This window comes from Stegodyphus dumicola, chromosome 7 (genome assembly GCF_044657685.1).
Source record: "Stegodyphus dumicola isolate Sdum_Otavi_A_Nest chromosome 7, ASM4465768v1".
NCBI classification, from domain to species: Eukaryota; Metazoa; Arthropoda; class Arachnida; order Araneae; family Eresidae; genus Stegodyphus; species Stegodyphus dumicola.
The window spans coordinates 31,284,261-31,304,021 of record NC_140774.1 but is presented as its reverse complement, the minus strand read 5'-3'; the positions used below and the strand labels follow the sequence as shown (position 1 = coordinate 31,304,021).

General features: G+C 35.0%; 1 protein-coding gene across 1 annotated transcript in view; it reads left to right on the top strand.

The window, feature by feature from the left end:
• ttv (exostosin glycosyltransferase 1 ttv) overlaps nucleotides 1-19,761 on the top strand; it is a 491,560-nt gene that overhangs the window by 240,316 nt on the left and 231,483 nt on the right. The window lies entirely within an intron of this gene.

Below are 19,761 nucleotides of genomic sequence, written 5' to 3'. Positions count from 1 at the left end.
TTGTATTTTTATTTGCGTGATGCTTTTTCGATAAGTACTACTTAAATCGGTATTATTCTACCAGCACATTAATTTTTCTTAGTGATGCTTTTCTCTTTTCTCATTCTTATTTTTGAACATACAAAAGATTTAGATATCGATATTTTCTTGGAAATAGTACTTAAGTACTGAAGTCGTCTAAAGGGCAAGATCTATGTCTCCATTAGAGATGTCTGCAGAATGGCGGACTTGGACTACTAAAAATGGAAGAGAAACACGAATCGCATCTCTGAATTAAGGAGAGTAAAAAAACGAAAAGAAACGTCTGAAGGGAAATAAAATATAAACCAGGAGAAGAAATTGGAAATAGAGACAAATATCTTCTTTGATGGTACATGAAAATGCACTCAACATTGGAAATGATACTCATTTCTGTTGTGTTATGCTGTAAGGTACCGACGACGGGTTTTAGAATCAGAGATTTCTTAATGGCAACCAAAGTTGTCATATTTTTGGTTGGAAATGTTACGGAGAGCATTGTAATGGTATGTAAACATTGTAGATTCTAGTATGCTTTCGCATATTTTTATGAAGTAATACGAAACATTTTCTTACTGTAGTAAATAATAACAATGCTTTTCGTGGTAATTATGAAATTTATGAGGTATTTTACTGCGAAACGTAAATAAAAGCTTACAAATTAGCATTTCTTAAACTGTTTTAATGCGAATGCAAAGAAATTTTGAATGATGCAATTATAATTGCACGAAGCTCAGCTAAGGTGCAAAATGTTGAAGAAAAATGATTTACATAGAACTGAAACGAGGAAAGGCGCCCGAATTTTAACTCTTAGAAAGCCGAAGCCTTCGCTAACCTGTATGCGTAAAATACCGAAACGTAGAACTTCCTTACTTTAGAAAAAACATGCCCCGACACTCTTACAGTATGTGAAAACTATTAAAACGTGTACAAGGTAATATACACAAAAGAAGATATTAGAAATCAGTAGAAAAATTTTCAAATTAATATATAACATAATTTACTATTAAAGTAAAAATTCAGTGGTTGAAATATATACTACGCATAAATGTTTTTCTGTTACCCAGTCCAAAAGCAATTTCTCAACATATTCTAATGTCTGTAATTTTTGTTTGATAATCAGTTTCACCCCTTTTGCAATGTTAACCGATTTAATTGCTTCCTAGTTTTTTATAATCATAGATACCTCGTTCTGGGCATAGTAACAAGCCTGTCCTGCTACTATGCCGAGATGGTATGCAATACCCAAGTCCCGAATACGCATGTCATCGTTATATTTTTCAACAATCTCTTTTTTTCACATCGATGGTGATATGATCTTAGCAATTTCTTCACTGATTGACTCTTTTCACAGACTTATTTTAAACACATTATTAATGAATCCCCTAAAGAAAACATTAGGCGAAAAACAGATAATCATGTGAAATTTCTTAATTATAGCGCGGGTTTTGTACTGAATAGTAGCAGCAGGCTTACAGGCACCTATGGGCAGTCGTAATGATGTCTCTAAGAAGTAAACAAGAGCAGTGCGGTAGATGTGTTTCATCGAACTCGATTTGTATTCCAAACAAAAATTTTCGTGGCAGGGCGATACCAAATTCGACGTATTTCAAAGCGGATGTATGTCGAGATACCACTGCATAACGGAATTCGTTAATGTGCTCGATATTAATGATCTAATTTCCTTCAGGCTAGCCCAGTTTCATAGGGATGGTACTTCACAAACTCGATGCAAAAAGCTCAAAATATATGGTAAGCCCACCAGCGGCCGATCGGTAAAATCGTTGAACACTGGTAGTTCCGACCTAGGTTCATTTCCAGACGAACGGCTGGCTGCATGGGCATTTTCGTAGTTTCCCGCATGTGTAACGTGCATACGAGCCAGTTTTCCATAGAGAGTTCTCTATGAAGGTATATCTTCCCCTACGTGTGATTTGCTATAACCAGGCCAAAGAACAGGATGGTTATAATTGAAGTGACCCTATTCAGACCGCTCTAGAACCGTTCTACTTATTGAATTTTGATGAAATTTGGTATGTATGTTTTATGGACTAAATAATCTCTCACTCACATAAATCTTCTCTAACTACTCCAATTTGAACATTAAGGAAAAACGATATCTGCAATAAAAATTACAAAAAAATGTTGACCCCCATTGCGTATTGTGGTGCTTAAGAAGAACAAAAAAAATCTGTCAGAATCATTAAAATTTATTCAGTTACAGAATGTGCTCAGTTTGTGCTCCATTGACATCAATTACGTGTTGAAAGCGCATTAAAGGGTGTTCAAAGGTAGCGCGAAATAATTCTCGAGGGATTTCAGCAAGATGGCATGTAATGCTGGCTTTCAACTCAGGTAAAGTCGTAATTCTTCCTCCATAAACACGGTCTTTTAGGAATCCCCACAACCAGAAATCACAGGGATTTAAGTCGGGTGAGCGAGGAGGCCAGGCATCCGGAAAAGCTGTGGATATTACGCGATTCTCGCCAAAGTTAGCATGAAGCAGTTCTTTGACTTGGCGCCCAATGTGGGGTGTTGCTTCACCTTGCATGAAGACAGTGGTCTGATAAAACAGTTTTACCAGTAAAGCTCGATCTTTCTTCTGTAAGAGCATGATTAACGATGACAAAGGCACGCAGAATGATTTTCTGGCTCTAGCTGCAAGTCCCTTTATAAGTTTGACTAATTTTCACAAGGAATTTTTGAAAATTGCCATCTGATGGTCAAAATTAGAACTTTTTTTTATTGCAGAAATCTTTTCCCTGTAGTCCATATAACGTATATACCAGGTTTCAGCAAAATCCGATAGGCAGAGCAGGTTCTACAGGGATCTGAATAGGGTTACCTTAATTATAACCACCTTGTACATGAGTACTATCGTTTCTTTAACTCACTTAACATATGATTAGCTTATTATAAATCTAACATTTACTTAAATTGATCTAATCGATGGCGTATATCAGCTAAAATGCAATTTAAGTGCAGTCAGACAACAAACTATTGATTCGCTGCTAGCGTATTTTTTTTTTTTTTTTTTTTTACTTCCAGCTTTCGGTCCATATTTCGACGACTTGCCGCTCTCGAACGGTTAAAATGCGTAAATCAATTTAAGACCTTCTAAAACTTTGTATCTTTGTTTATTTGTATTCTGTCAACACGATGAATGTTGAACTGTAATTATGCAGAAGAGTAAATGCTATCGCCTGCATTAATTAACGACAAGATCTATTTCGCACTATCAAAGCTTTTTCACCCACTTTACATTCCGTCTAATCCCAATTTAATTCAGAAGCAACTGGTTTATTGAATGTTCCGATATCAACTTAACGCCTTAGAGGCAGCATTTGTAATTAAAGAAGTTGCGAGAATTGTGTTTGAATGTGCTTTGAAATCGCGAGTCACAAAAGCTTTTATATGTATTCAACATAAATATTCATTTTCTTGAAATCTGAATTCATTCCCTAATGCATATATCATAATAGAACATCTGAGTTAATGAGATACGAGTATATCTTCCATATTTCTGCGCATTCTTCGACGTTTGTTCTTGAGAACTTCTTACGAAATCTAATGGAGTAAACAATGCGAGGAAAATGATGCAATTTGCATTTGTATTGGAAATAAAAGAAGAAAAAAAGTTTTTGTGCCTTTCGGGTGTGAGAAATACCGTGGGTGTATCATTGCTTCTGTGTGTTGGAAGTTCGCAGAGCATTTCTGGGATGATAAATATTCATTGCCTCCTTTTATCTCGTACCATGTCATCTTTGGTGTGATAGAAATAGTTTCGTTACATATTGAATGCTTCTTTGACATATCAGCTTTCTTTCATATAAATGAAGGAAGTGCTGATAAAATAAGGAGATATTTTCTCAGATGACGCTGCGTTTACATTGTTAGTTGATTTCTATTATCTAAATCTAATAAAGGCTTCGTTTCAATAGGTGTTGTGTTGAAATTTGATTTGAATAATGGATATTTGTTAGATTTCGATTTATGTGTATGCTTTGTTTTATTACGCCTCCCCCCCCGGAAAAAAAAAAAAAAAGACTGAGCGACAACAGCTGGCCAAATTGTGTAATTGTGTATCGGTACGCGGGTCTCTCAATGTTCTATTTTGTTAGTAATTATGAATATGTCCTTAAATAATAATTATGCATTAATTATATTATATATAAATACGAAGCAAAAACTGCTCAGAACTTAATGCTGTAGCGTCATTAGGTTATTTTAAAATCGGAAGACGTGAAAAACAAGCAATGCTCTCGCCGGAACTCTTAACTTAGACCTCTCGAATGTGCTAACCGTTACACGACGAAGCCATTCTGAAAGGCGGGAGAAAATGCTCGTTATGACCATAAGATCAATCTGTTTGGCTAGGTGGGTCGGGCTGTGCCCATTTCTGTTACCTTAGATACTCCTCTTTTTAAAGGGCGGCTGGGGATTAGGGGACCCAATTGCCAAATCCTGGTGGTGAAGAATCATCATCCACCACCTTTTTAGTTCGGGCGCCACTGTAGAGTCATTAGGTTATTTTGAAACTGGAAGACGGGAAAAACAAGCAGTGCTCTCGCCGGGGCTCGAAGCTGGACTTCTCGAAAGAGCGCCGAGTGTGCTAATAGTTACGCCACGAAGGCATGCAGAAAGGCGTGGAAAAATAGGTAGTATCAACAAGTGGGGGGGGGGGTAACGATGCAAAATAAAATAAATAAAATAAAAAGGTTTAAAATTCTTCCCATATTCAATTCAGAATAAATCACATGCAAAAAACAATACGGTGGCAAACTGCAGGAAATATGGAGGGGGTTTACATATGCCATTTTATTTTAGTTATTTTACTTTTTTTGTTGCGCAAACTCCTGATGATGATGCAAGGAGAAATGCAAATTTTATTTTCATTTTTGGCTGTGTCGTATTCCCACCCCCCGTTTCTTGCAGTTGGCCACTGTGCTTCTGTTTTTTGGGTTTTTGCATGCGGATTATTCCGAACTGAATATGGGATGAATTGTAAACATACTCTTTATTTTATTTCGCATTATTACCAACACTTGTTGCTGCTATAAGCGAAGTTGCATTAAGTTTTGAACTGTGTGTTCCTTTGTTACTTCCTTTGTAAGTTTTGAACTGTTTTTCCCTTTGTTACTTAAAGTAAAACAGATTACTTTGATTGTTTTAAGATTATTTTTAAATTTTAAACTTTGTGCGCCTTTGTGATTCAGAAATAGTCTGTTTTATTTATTTATTTACTTGTTTCATTTTATCAATCCCTTGATGACGATGTAGCAAAAGATGTAAATTTCAATTTTATCTTTGGTATTGGTATTGTCCCCCCACATCCGAGTTTGACATTGTGCTTCTGTTTCTTGGTTTTTGAATGTGGAATTTTTAGTTTTATTTTCTCCATTTTGCATATATATGTAAGATAAAAGGTATGTAAATCAAAATTATAATTTAAACTAACAGTAACGTAACCCTTTAATTCTCCCTCTATGTTCTGAAAATCGTAATAACCTCTCTGGATTGCGTCATTTCTGGATCATTCCATCTTACATGGTCTGCGCAACGGTGATGACATAACTCTTGAGAAATGAAACTTTCCTAACCTAAACCAAAACCTTTCTCTTAAGAGACTGCCATATGGGATAAATGCGTAGTTAGCTTGCAGTTCTGTTGCCTCTTGGTCGTTATTTCATCTCAGAGCGCTTTTTCGTGCTACTAACTAAACTTTGATTTAAAACGTGATACTCTATATAAAACTGTGGTGTGCATATTGTGTTTGTGATCACGTGTGATGAAAGATACCTTTCCGATAATTACACTCATGTCCATAAATTAAGGATAATGCAAAAACAGGCAAAGGAAGAGTTAGGAGCAAAACAAATTTGACTTATTTGTAAAGCTTATTTATTAAACAAAAGGTAAAGAGCAGAAAAAGATGCTATATGTTTGATATTATTAAAAAATTAGCGATTTTTTTCCCCTGGAGCAAATTACAAAAAACCAATATTACATGGTTGGTATGATTGTATACATTGTATGTCTCCCAGACGATGCAATACAGTTAGTACAACGCCTAGGCATGCTGAGTATGACATTATCGATCTGATCTTGGGGGGGGGATATTACACCACTCAAAAAGCAATGCTCTCCGAAGCAATGCTCGCAATGCTTCCGGTAGACATGTAGGAGGAGGTTGACGGGCTGCAACTCGTCGGCCAAACATGTCCCACACGTGCTCTACTGGATTCAAGTCCGGTGAGAATGCTGACCAGTCCATACGGGTGATATCCTCCGATTTGTGCGCCCATGTAATAAACTTACATGTTGTTTCAGAGTGACGTCCCGATAGATTTGGCTTGTCATGGTTCCAATTTGAACATGCAGGTCAGTTCTGGAACCCAGAATAATTCCACCCCAAACAAGCACTCCTGCACCACCATAACGGTGTCGTTCAATGATGTTTTCTTGGTGGTAACGGGTACCTGGAGCTCTCCATATGAAAGTCCGGCGAGAATCAGACTGCAAGCTAAACCGGGACTCGTCGGAAAACATCACACAAGCCCACTGTTGCGGTGTCCACAATGCATGCTCTCTGCTCCAGGCTAATCGCAGGCGACAGTGATTTGCAGTATGTGAAACGCATCTGACAGATCTACGAGCATATAGACCAATCTGCCCTAAGCGTCTGTACACGGTCTGCCTTGAAATTGTCGTACCAGTGGCTGAATAGAGCTGACGAGACAGATCTGAGGCTGTGCTCCGCCTGTTTCTTTTGGCAGTAACTGCCAAATACCGGTCCTCATTCGGCGTTGTAACTCTGGAGCGACCTGTGCTGTAACGTCTACTCACATTACTATCATCTTGGATTCGTTGCCAAAGCCTGGAGATGACACTCTGGGCAATTCCAAGTTCGTCTGATACTTCCAGTTGGGTACGCCCACATTCCAGACGGCCGATAATTCTACCATGTAAAAAATCATCCAAATGCGTCTTTTGTGTCATAACTATTCGGTTATTGCACTGAAATGTTTATAAAGCGCCTGCGAATAATTTTACTTCTTTGCCTGTATTCCTTATATATCACTCTCTTACACTCTTGTCATTGTGGCGTACCATCGGTGTCATGTGGTTACTTTCTGAAATTTGCATATGGTTCTTGAAGATGTGTGTAGTGATTTTACAGGTGATATATTTATTTAAGAGTTCGATTTCCGCGTGACTCCGAATTATCCTTAATTTATGGACATGAGTGTAGTTCATGTCCAGCAATAAAGATTATACTAAGTCGGCTATGTGTTTCTACAAGTCTATTCTTCGATTGTCATATTTCTAATTATGCAGCAGTCCCTGCAACTTTTTACCACAATTGATAATCTTTAACAGCCTAAAAATTTGCTTGCGTTAATGAATACTTTTCGTATGAGCCACACAGTTTACTGTAAAAACTGCCATTTGGAAAGAATTTCTTTCATAGCAGTTCTAATAGCAAAACTATATACAGAACACAAGAATACAGAAGCTTTCTGACTATCTAGTTTACCTAAAAGAAAAATTTTGCATTATTTTTCATTTCTAATAAAATATATAGTCTGTTGTAATCGGGGTAATCATCTAAACACAACCTATATTATCTTTTATGTAAAAAGTGTAAATGTCGAGATTACGCTCTTTTTATATCCTGTTGGTATCCTAGACATTGCGGCGTTTGTAATTTATTGATAATTCCAAAATTCGTTGTAGAGGTCCGCATTGGTTTTTGGCTCAGTGTCCAATTTTGGTATTGTGATAGACAAAGAAACATGAAGATCATCAAAGAGATGGAGTTTTTTCAAAGTTTTCAATCAGATGGCCCAAGTCTGAAAGGCGTGAAATTGGCTGACATCCAGTTCCTATGCACTTGTATGAACAAAAGCTTTTTTTTTGCCATTTCATTACTTGGGTGATTCAGCTCTTTGACGTATAATAAATAACTCTTCATCGTGAGAAACAATACATTTCAAATTCATAAGTTATATGTTTCAGTAACGTCATCTGATTCTCTGTTAAAATGTCAACTTCAGTGCAATAGAGTTGCTAGTATCCAGACTAAATCGGACCATCGCATTATTACTTTGACTTTTTAAAAAAAATCTGCATTATTACTTTGACCCCCCCCCCCCCAATTTTTATTTATTGTAATGAGTGTGAGAGAATTTTGCTTTCGCTGTTATTATTTTACGTCAGGTAAATTTATGCAATTAAAAATCTTACCTTTTAAAACGGTGCTAGTGGTAGTGACAATTTATCCTCAACAAATAAAAGTTAATGTTCGAAGTATAGTGGAATATATGCAAATAGTAACAGAAAAAGGTAATTGACTGTTCATGTTACAATTTTAATTTTAAATTAGCAAAGAGAGAGAGAGAATTGACATAACGTCACCACGTTCGTTTAGTCTATATTTAGGAGAGTATTTTTTATATTTAGGCAATAATTTATGGAAAGAACAAAGAACGATTGCTGGTATGTAATAATCAAGTACTTTTCATTTAATGTTTATAAGTTCCATACTTCTCGATCATTGTCAACATTTCTCAGCCCCTCCCCCCAAAAAAAACTTTTTATAATTCATATTAGTTTATATTAATTCAATAAGCTTCTTTACCAAGAATAATTAACGCTCCGAAGCAAACCCACATTCAACATAATTTTACTTGGTCTGGAAGGGGAAGGGAGGGAAGTGACCCAGTTAATTGGGGTTCTTAAAGTTTGGAAACTAGATAATTGGAGTTCTGGTGAATGCTTTTCCATGGGTATTTTTTTTAAATAAATTAAAAATTTGTTTCATTAAAGGCTACGTGTGTAATAGACCTTAATTTTTATGTGCATGAATCCCACGCATATTATAATCCTCCCTTCAACAATCTGTGTTTTTAGTTTTCCTCATTTATAACGTTAAATCGTGTTCAAGTTATTTTCATCATATTATATGCGTTTGAAAATTATCTTTTGTTCGTTGGATATCTTTATCGGGCAATTACGATAGGTATATAATGCATTTTTGGGACCCAAAATGCATTTGTAAAGTAAAAAAGAGCGGATTTGTATTACGAGGATTTAAAATTTTATGGAAGCATTCTGATAGTTAGTTCTTAACCTTTCGAATAAATTTCAGATGCCTTTCTACGAAGCGGTTATTTTAAAAATATTGTTAATTCTGTACATTAAAAATATCATTGTTATGTATGAAAATTTATGAGGAATTTTTGCTTTCTCCACTGCGTGGTGTCGTGATGTAACTAACTAATAGTGGATCCATCTCGTGAATCGAAAGAGCAGTGATTCGAATCCAGGCTACAGCATAGTTTTCCAGCATAGTTCATGTTTCTTGGCTAAGAAAAAATTTGATACTTTTACAAATTTCTCACAATATGTAGTATTGCTGTGGATTTATTAGTCCAAAGGGGCTTTGTCTCTGAAGGACTATTATTATACTGCTAGGAATATGGGCATGTGAAAGACCAAATTTCAAATTTGGAATTTGTTTTATGATCGATTTCATATTTTGTAAAACTTTAACGAATTTTTGATTAACAAACTCAAGGATTTCAAAGCGAGCAATGGCAACACTCTACGGGGGAGGGTAATTTAAAAAGTGCCATATTTGGCACTTTTTAAAAGATCCACTTGTACTTGACTTTGTACTTGGTTTTAATTACATATATTTTCTTTCATTTTCATGTTCGAAGGAGAAAATACCAAGATTATCTCTACAAGAAGTTTACGGAAAAGCAATTTCTTGTTTTATTTATATATTTATTTTTCTATTTGTGTAAGAAATTGTTTGATTCCCATAGAAACGTTATCCCCACCCCTCGTCAGTTTTACATTTCCTCTTTTCCTCTTATGCCGGAAGAAAAAGATTTAGAATTTAAAATCTGTTTTTTGCGCCGGATGTTTGTCGCACATCAACGATGGAATTTAAAATTGAGGATCCTCAAACTGTGATGATGTCTATTAGAGCGTCAAACTTAAAATATTTTCCTGGTGCACTTTTTTTAATTGGTACATCAAATGCATATAATTTTTATTGCAACAGTTCATTATAACCTGTAAAATTTTTACCATCATCTTAAAGAACATATATTTTAAAGCATACATGCAAAAAATAAGAGTTTATTTTAGCTCAACATTTCCAAAGATATCGTGAATATATGGGCACGTTCTGAAATTTAGCATCTCTGTTAGCATTTCTGTTTTAAGCAGTAATAACGCCAAATGTGATTTACGGATCCAAAAATAAGAAATATGATTGAAAAATATAATACAGGCGAATTAGCTGATAAGTAGAGCGAAGGAACCGCGATATTTGCTCGTTATAACCGAGTGCTCGTAAAAACTAGGCGTGTGAAAAAAAAATCATAAATTTCATGTATTATTGTATGTATGCTTACTTTATTTATTTTAAATTTCTGTTTAGTAAAAACGAAAGTGGTAAAGGTGGTAAGGATGGTAAGAATTGGTAAGGATTTATGACTCGTCATTAACTTTCAGTTTACTTCGGAATGTTAAAGGAATTTTTTAAAGAATTAGCTGAGCTAGAGAGGTGGAAAGTCAATAGAAATTTTATAAATCACAAAATATTGCTCGTTGTAACCGGGGTTTACTCGTTAAAAGCGAGTTATGCTCCTGTAGACTTAACATTGTACCAACCAAGTATTCCCATTTTCTCGTTTAATCAGAATACGCGTTATACGCGAGTTGTATTTTAATAAAGAAAATTGTTTGAAAGAATCATTTTCTTTATTGCATCTTTTTATGTTTTCCTTTCATGCACAATGAAAGGAAATAAAAGTAGGTTACCATAAATTAAGAATTTCTCCAAATGAATTATTCTTGGCACAAACTGAAAAAAGTGCACCAATATAAATTTTTGATTTTCTTGGTACGTTTCTGACTAAATTTTAGAAAATTTAATGTTTAGGCATAATATGAATCGTAGAATCGAAATATGGGAAGACATCGGCATGTCATTTTAGGTTCTGTCATTTCAGAATTTCATCGATATGTTATTTCCATTTTGTGTCCAAATACCTATGTTAGAACAATGCTGTATATAAATCTAATATATATAATCTAAGTCGCGCTTTCGAGACATGAAAAACACTAGTTAAATTTCGTCAATCGACCCAGTAAAACGCGAGATACAGAACTATCCTTTTTTTTTTTTTTCTTGTATGTTCAGAGTATATATTAATCAGTTTGATTTTAAATTTCGATATGATAATCTTAATTATAGGTTGGGTAATTAATCAGATTGTAGAGACATTAGTTTTTTATGCTGGAGAAGTGAAAAATGTGCATTACCTTCGCCGGGACTCAAACCTGGACTTCTCGAATACGCGCCGAGTGTGCTGCCGTTACACTATGAAGACATGCTAAAAGGAGGGAGAAAATACCTTTTATATACTCCCCCTTTTACAGGGCGACTGGGATTAGAGGATCCAGTCGCCAAATTCTGGTGGAGAGGAATCATTATCCACCACCTTTTTTAGTTCGGACGCCACTATAGAGTTTTTAGATTATTTTGCAGCAGAAGACATGTGCAATGAGCAGTGCCCTCGCGGAGACTCTAACCTGGATGTATTGAATACGCGCCGAGAGTGCTATCATTACACCCCGAAGACATGCTAGAAGGAGGGGGGGAATACCTTATAACATTATTCAACTAAGACGGTCTGGTCTGTAACACTGTGTAAGTACTGTATAATAGTCGTATTTCATACCATCACTTTAATTAAGTAAACTAAGAGTAGGTAGGAGTAACTGAGAATAGCATTCTCTAGTTAACATTTTGGAGAAGCGATATGATCGTCCAGGCTACAATTTACCATCTTTACTGTATTTTATTGACAGTAAAGTGTGTATTATATCACTAATCTTAAAAAGTTTTCTCTCTCTTAGAAAAAGGAGTTAAAAAAAAAAAAAAAAAAAAAAAAGAAGATATTCCCACAAAAAATCAGACTGTCTGGCTCGGAAATGGGACGTTAAATTCCATTAAAAAGTAAATTTGCTGCCGTCTTTTTCATTTCCTTCCGCACTGTATGCTTTCTCATTATCTAGCCTCAATGTTCAGGTATTCACGTTAAAGAAATCTGAAAAGAGAATCTCTTTTAAAAGAGTGAGATTGCGAAGACTGAAACGTTCGTTAAATAGGTTGGGAATGAATTTAATAGAAAATTATAGTTGTATAATACCTGAGGATATAACTTCTGAAATGAGATTCGTAAATGCAAATTTTCCAGACTTGAGTAAAATAATGTTTGCCTATGTATTTCTCTTTTTTTGTGAGAGAACGTGTCGGAGGTGTCTCTTTTGCAATGCAAGAAATCTTCGTTTACTCATTTTCTGTGTATTTCTGACATTTTCGTGTCATTATTGTTTGCTAAATAAGGAACTTAAAATTTCGAAAGAGTTATTCTAAAGAGAAACTATTAGTTAATGGAAAAATTAAAATAATTCTAGCATCATCTAATAATTGCATTACTTGGTGCTTATTTAAGCATTTTTTAAAGCTGTTTTTAGATGTTTGATTGTATTAATTAATATAAATAGATACTTACTAGGGAGGAGGGAATTTTTTTTAAGTAAACGATTGGAAAATTAAAAAAAAAAAAAAAAAAAAAAAAAACTGAATGTTTTCAGATTTTATATCACTCCCAAAGGGAGTTTTTCTAACGTTTTGTGTGTTACCTTTATATATTAAATTCCGTATTCTTTGCACTTAAACCATCAAATTCAAGTCAGCAATATCGAAAATAATTTTAAAATGAGCATATCTTAAGAATTTTCGATACGCAGTCTCGCGCGCTGGAGATAATTTTTTCCCCCCGTACAGTGTTGCCATTTCTCGCTTTGAAATTGTTGAGTTGCTAATCAGAAATTCGTTAAAGTGTTACAAAGTGTGAAATCGATAATAAAACGAATTTAAAATTCCAAATTAGGGCTTCCGGCTAATCTTTGGAATATGGTAACAGGTAGTTTGGCGACGTTTTGGCAAGGCGATAAAGGTTACTAGCTATGGCTTTAGCAGTGTACATGGATAAAGTCAAGACTGTGCGCAATGCCATTTTTGTGCAATTCTGAGATGTTTTTTTAAGTGAAAATAGGTCGACGTGTACATGGATGATATCGTGTATGTGCAATTCTTAGAAACGCGGAAAGCAGTGGGCGATTCTGCACTTTCTCCCAATTTCGCACCTCATCTTCGTCATGATTAAGCACTTTTGTTCCCTGAAAGTTCTAGCATAAACGTAATTCGGCTAGCAGATTGTTGGAAAATGTTGAGTTAAAAAAAAAAAAAAAATCCAGGTGCCCATATTTTGGTGGAAGACGTTATTCAAAATTGGATGGCTTTAGACACGTACCCTTACAAAAAATGAGAAAGACAGAGGCAAATATTATTTTACTCAAGTCTGGAAAATTTGCATTTACAAACCTCATTTCAGAAAATATATCCGCAGGTATTATACAACTATAATTTTCTATTAAATTCATTCCCAACCTATTTAACGAAAGCATACATTGCGGAAGGAAATGAAAAAGACGGCAGCAGATTTACTTTTTAATGGAATTTAACGTCCAATTCCCGAACCAGACGGTCTGATTTTTTTTTCACGAATATCTTCTTTTTTAACTCCTTTTTCCCGAGAAGGAGGAAAACTTTTTAAGATTAATGATATAATACAGACTTTACTGTCAATAACATACAGCAGTGATGGTAAAACGAAGCCTGGAAAGCCATATCGCTTCTCACAATGCGAGAAACATACGTAGATTTATGCAGATTCTTCATTATTTAATTTCTTTAAATATAACACAGGGCGATAATATTTGGTGGCAACAATTTGAAAAGTGAACTGACATTTATAATGAATCAACGCAAAATGCCAAAACGAAATGAATAGCCCTTCAGGGCTAACATCCTGTAGGCTGAAAAGAATTTTTAAATTTAACTTAAGTAACGTTTGGTAGACGAAAGAAGTACGGACGCCCTGCAAACATTGGTTTTCAGCTGCTTTGCTGGTGGATATGAGTTCGAATACATATTAAGTATGAACGTTTTAGAGGTGTCTATGAAATGAGAAGACGTCAAATTCGTCGGTACGCGAACCGTTTCAGATAGTTTGCTGTACAGGAATATGTATGTGAAATGTGTAATTCAGTAAATTTTGATTAAATTGCGATTGAGTTTTTCCAACGTTTTAGTCTGCGTTCACGCTGGCCAAAGCTGAGCTAAATGTTGTAATTCGTTTCCCTTTTTGCTTATCTGCTGGATTATCATGGGTTAGAAAAGTGTACGCTAAAGTTTTTTTTTTTCATCTTTTTTAATGGTATTAACAGCAAGGCTAAGTCACCATTTTTAAATGGTATGAATAGCAAATAACAAATTAGGGCTATAACTAACTAACTAACTTTTCGCTTGTATGTGTTAAGGTTGTATCAGTAGTGTCTACTATATGTACAATGAAAGGTGGTTTGTCTTTAAGAGGGGTGTATATGATTTATTTTTAATGATGTATTTAATTAATATAATTTATTACACGTTTAATTGATCTAATTTATAACATATCTAATTAATGTAGTTTATGAAGTTTGCACTACTAGGGGTGCTAACGTAGTTTATGAATTTGCACTATTACCATTATGTAGAATAATTGTTTGTTAACATGAAAAATGCAGTATCAACAGCATCTTCTTTGAATTTCATCTATCAGTTTCGTTTAATTATTTAAACGCATTTTTGCCGCTTCGATCAGTATAATAATTAGAACTCCCGGCCGATGTATCGTTCGTTGGGATCAGGTTGCTAACTCGGAGAAGGCATGGATGTTTGTAAGCGTATCGTGTCTATGCGCCATGGGGACATTCAAATTATACAACAAGCCATAAGTCTTTCGTCTAGTTTGGTGGCAGGGGGAAGATGGTTGAGAGACTTTGGAACCGTCTGCAGGGGCTTTCCATCAATATTAGGACGGAGCTGAGCAAAGTAGTATTTTCAGCTATATTGCGCTCAGGATCCCTGCCAACGACAGATGCAGTTTTTCACTTCTTAACACAATAAAATTTGCACGATTAGGTCACACAAGTGAGATAAGCCAGAGCAACAATAAGTTCGTTTTTAATTACGAATGTAACATTTTGTTTTTAAAAATCCATTAACACTATTATTGTTATTGATCCTATCGTAACCTAGGAGTGAATACTGTTACGAGCATATGGGTTCATAATCGATTGAATGCACTTAGAACAGACGACAGATTGATGAATTTTTTTTTTTTCCCCAAAAAACTACAATACAGTTCTAAAACTTTTCACACAAAGTACTTGCACAGCTCTTCTTAGTATGTCAGACCGCAATCAGTAATTACCATTTCGAACTACTTAGAGCATTGAACAATACAAAAAGCCTCAAATGCGTGAGCTTGCACTGTGATCTCTCAATACTCTGAACTCAACTAAAATGATGCTGTTATATAGTTTCCCTCGGCCGCCGAGAAAATTCGAGTATCTTAGATTTCTCGAAATTGCTGGAAGGCATACTCTTACAGTTAGTGATCGAACCAGTTATAGTTAGTTACTATAGGCTTAAAATGTCGTCAGATCGTAGCGAAGTTTGGCGTCTTTTGGCGATTTCATGCCAAATAGGATGACAACAATTAGTCGTCAAAACTGTCGTTAGCTTGGCGCTATTTCGTTTATTTCGTTGTTAAAAATTATTAAAACTTATTATTATCGATCCTGCTGCACTGAGAAATGAATATTGATTTTATATTATTAAGATTTTAGATGCTGTAGTTTTCTATATGTGGCCGTTTGTTATTTGATTTTAAAAGTAATTTGAATTTGCAGAAAAAGCTAATTAAAATGCAGGGATTTTGCAAATGGGTAGTATGCTTGTTGGTAGCTCTGAGAACGAAAAGATAGGTCGCCAAACTTGGCTTTTTAAGGCTTTATCAAACTAATGAAAGGAAGCCAAAAGAGCATTTGGGGAATAATATCCTTCGTAAAATGAAGCCCGAAAACAAGAGGTGTAATTATGCTTTCTTTTGCAAGTTTTTACCCACTTCTGATTATCTGCGGCGCTATGTTCTTCCTTCTTTTTTCTCTCCTTTTTATTGCCGGGCTCGAGAAAATTGGTTCCACAAATGCGCATGTTCAATTTTTCTCCTGTTAAAAATAATTCAGCTTTCAAGATTTCCTTAAATTGAGAAGAGGAGGTTAAAAAGATGTGGGGAAAATACCTCCTTTTTTATTTCATTTAATGCTTGCTATCATGTTAAAAAAATGCGAGAGGAGGTTAGGTAAGAGAGAAAGGTTGGAATTTTGAATCAGGTAAAGGGGAATTTAATTTTTTTTAAACCTTTTTTATGCTTAAAAAATAAAAATGAATTACAGAGAGAGAAAAAGGGTTACCGCATTCATTAGGAAACGCATTAAGCGTTTGGAGTTAAGAATAAAATTTAACTTTCGTGCAGTCATGTAGAAGGAAAAAAAAAAGATAGTGGGATTTTTTAAAACTGTTTTCTTCTGCTTTTTAATTCCATTTTAGTGTTTGGATGTAGGTTTTAATTTTTTTAAACTTCTCAAGCACTTAGGAAAGGATGAATTGGCTAAAAGAGAATTTTTTAATAGGACTCCGTTTTTTAATCCGAAGAGGGAAAAGGGAAATGACCTTATTTTTGTTATATATGGGAAGGTATGTGGGAAAAAAAAAATCCTGGTAATTTCAACACTCAAATTTAGTTCGTAATTTGGAACATTCCCTTGGAGGAACGACTTTTAATTTCAAATATTGAATCTCTAACTGCTTGTAATGTGTTATAACGCTGTGAAGTTTTAATAGTGTGTTTAGGTGTATTTCCTCTCCCTTCTTTTATTGGCAACATTTTCGCTGCCTCTAATTGGTTGCAGCATTTGTTTTTCCTTTCATACGTACATATCAAAAAAGAAGAAACTGATTTGATGACTTTTCTTGTTTTTAATCTAGGAAAACCTTAACTGCAATTTCTTAATTTAAGCCTTTGTTCTTATTTAATTTTCCTGCGAAACTCTTTTTACTTTAATGTTGTGTTTTGCGTTTTCGAAGTAACTTATTTCAAATTTCAGAGGGAAAACAGAGTTATTAGTTTTTCCCCCCTATTTAGTGGGAGAAGTTAATTGGCAAATTACATGCAATAAGACCTTACACACTTTGATTAAAGTAAAAATAAGTGTAATATTCGTTGCTTAGGGAATTTACAATGTATTTGATATCTCTTACATCTGAAAATAAGGTATTCGGAGCTTAATTCTAAAGAAACGATTGAAATAATGCAAATTTCTGCATTTGTATCCTATAAATACCATATAACAGTTTTAAAAGAGGACATCACAATCAAATTGTGCTTCATGTTATTCACTGTACATGCACTGGAACATTGTTCGGAATTTGTTATAATGATTCATGATGCATCTGATATTGCCATATACAGGCAAAGCTGAATGTTACTGTTTTTGCTAATACGGAATCTCTCGTGTAGGTTCATGATGCATTCGATATGGTAATGTTCAGGCAAAGCTGAATATTACTGTTATTGCTATTTTGCAGCACGATTTTCTTTAGTTTATAAATTAAGAACCTTTTTTTTTTTTCTTTAACTTTCAAATGTACTTTGTAGAGACTAGGTATTTTTTGTAGTAAGTAGGAGAGATGAAAACTAAGCAACGCCTTCGCCGGGAATCGAACCACGGACCTCTGGAATACGCTCCCAGCGTGCAGACCACCACACTACGAAGGCATGTCAAGAAGGCGAGAGAAATACCTTATATACTACCCCTTTTAAAGGCCGACTGGGTTTTCAGGGGAGCCAATCGCCAAATCCTGGGTGCGAAGAATCACTATCCAACACCCTTTTAGTTCGGGCGCCACTATAGAGATATTAGGTACTTTTCAGAAGCAGGAGAGATGAAAAATTAGCAACGCCTTCGCCGGGAATCGAACCACGGACCTCTGGAATACGCGCCCAGCGTGCAGACCACCACGCCACGAAGGTATGGCAAAAGGGCGTTAGAAATACCTTATATAAATCACCGATGTTCTTTTCAAATGTTAATTCTGGCCACTTTGGGAACCCCAGGTACTGAATCTTTGGATGCTATGAGTGCATATAAATTGCATTCGTGAAATTCATATGCGTCTACATTATCTTTATGATGTTTTAAGGCAATGAACTGTTCATGACAATAGCTCTCTGAATATGAGTATTCGAGGAATATTGCTGATGAGAGCTGTTTGCTTTGTTTGTGATATTTCATGGATAGTGCTGCATCGAAATCTCCAACATATCTTCATGGCCTCCACGATCTCATGACCCCTAACTCATCGTTAGGTGCTATCAAGACAAGCGTAGGTATATAAACCAGTAGACAACTATATCAAAGCTTTCGGCTCGGTCTACGCCTGTAAAGACCTCTTATAAAGTTATTCGAGGCTCTTAAACTTGCTTGCATAAGAAGAGAAAATGCAAATGAACCCCTCAAACAAGTGTCTGGGCTCATTAAAATAAATTAATTGATAAAGGCTTAAAACAGAAATGTAGGAATATGAGAATAAGTGGGATTTTATAATCGTTAGCTTCTAGCATCTGTTTTCGTGTGTGTATGTGTTTAAAGTGTTAACATTTTCTAGATGCGAGGTATACATGCAAATCTGTTTCTTAATGGAAGTTGTTTATGATGACAACCACGCCAAGATTTTTGCTATGCATTACAGTTAGGACTTTTTTTTTGGGGGGGGGACGACACCCTAACACTATCCTGGATTTATACAGAAGATACCAAGCTATCTCGGGAACAGGTACTGTAACTTTGGAATATCGACTATTTTTAGAGGAACACAAGAGGAGAGGTATGAAATTTATAACACTGGTTACAAATAAAAACTTTGAAGGTAAACTGGCTTTTATCAAAAGAAAGGAAGATGTCCTGCTGCACAAAAAGCTCATTTTTTGAAGTCATTATTGTCCACAATGTGGATATTTTTAATGTTGATGCAGCCTTTATGACATAAAATACGTTATTAACCGGAAGGTTTATGAATATGTGTTAATTTTTGTGAATTGACTTTTTTTTCAAGTTTTGTCGTTCGGGTTCCTTGTTTTATTTTATAACTAGCAGCTACGCGGCCAGCCTTCGTATGGCTTTTAAATATACCGGAAAAATGCCTGGAAACACCAAACATTAAATTTAAAAACTGCGCAGAATTTCAAAACAACTTCATAAAAAAAATTACAAGGAAATAAACAATATCCCTTAATACAAATATTAATTATCCTAATAAATAAATTAACCAACTTTCCGTTGCCTTTTCTCAACAAACATCCAGTATCTAAGAGAAACATTAAATTTAAAAACTGCACCGAATGATCGCCCTCATTTTTCCAAGTGGCAACAGTGATGATTTTCAACAGTCCAGTATGCAATTTTACAAACGTTTGTTTCTATGGAACAAATGACATTTTTGCTAATGTGTTGTCATCCTTTATTTTTTGTGCGTCTGAGAATCTAAATTTTATGCATAACATTAATCCTATAAAATTATATTTTAGCCGAATAAAATCTCTATATTACTTAACGGTGCAAAGTTTATTATCTGAGCTGACTGCCGTGAGCTATAAGTGTTAATTATTTTAGAATTTATTGTCATCTCTGCTGTTTTCTCAAATT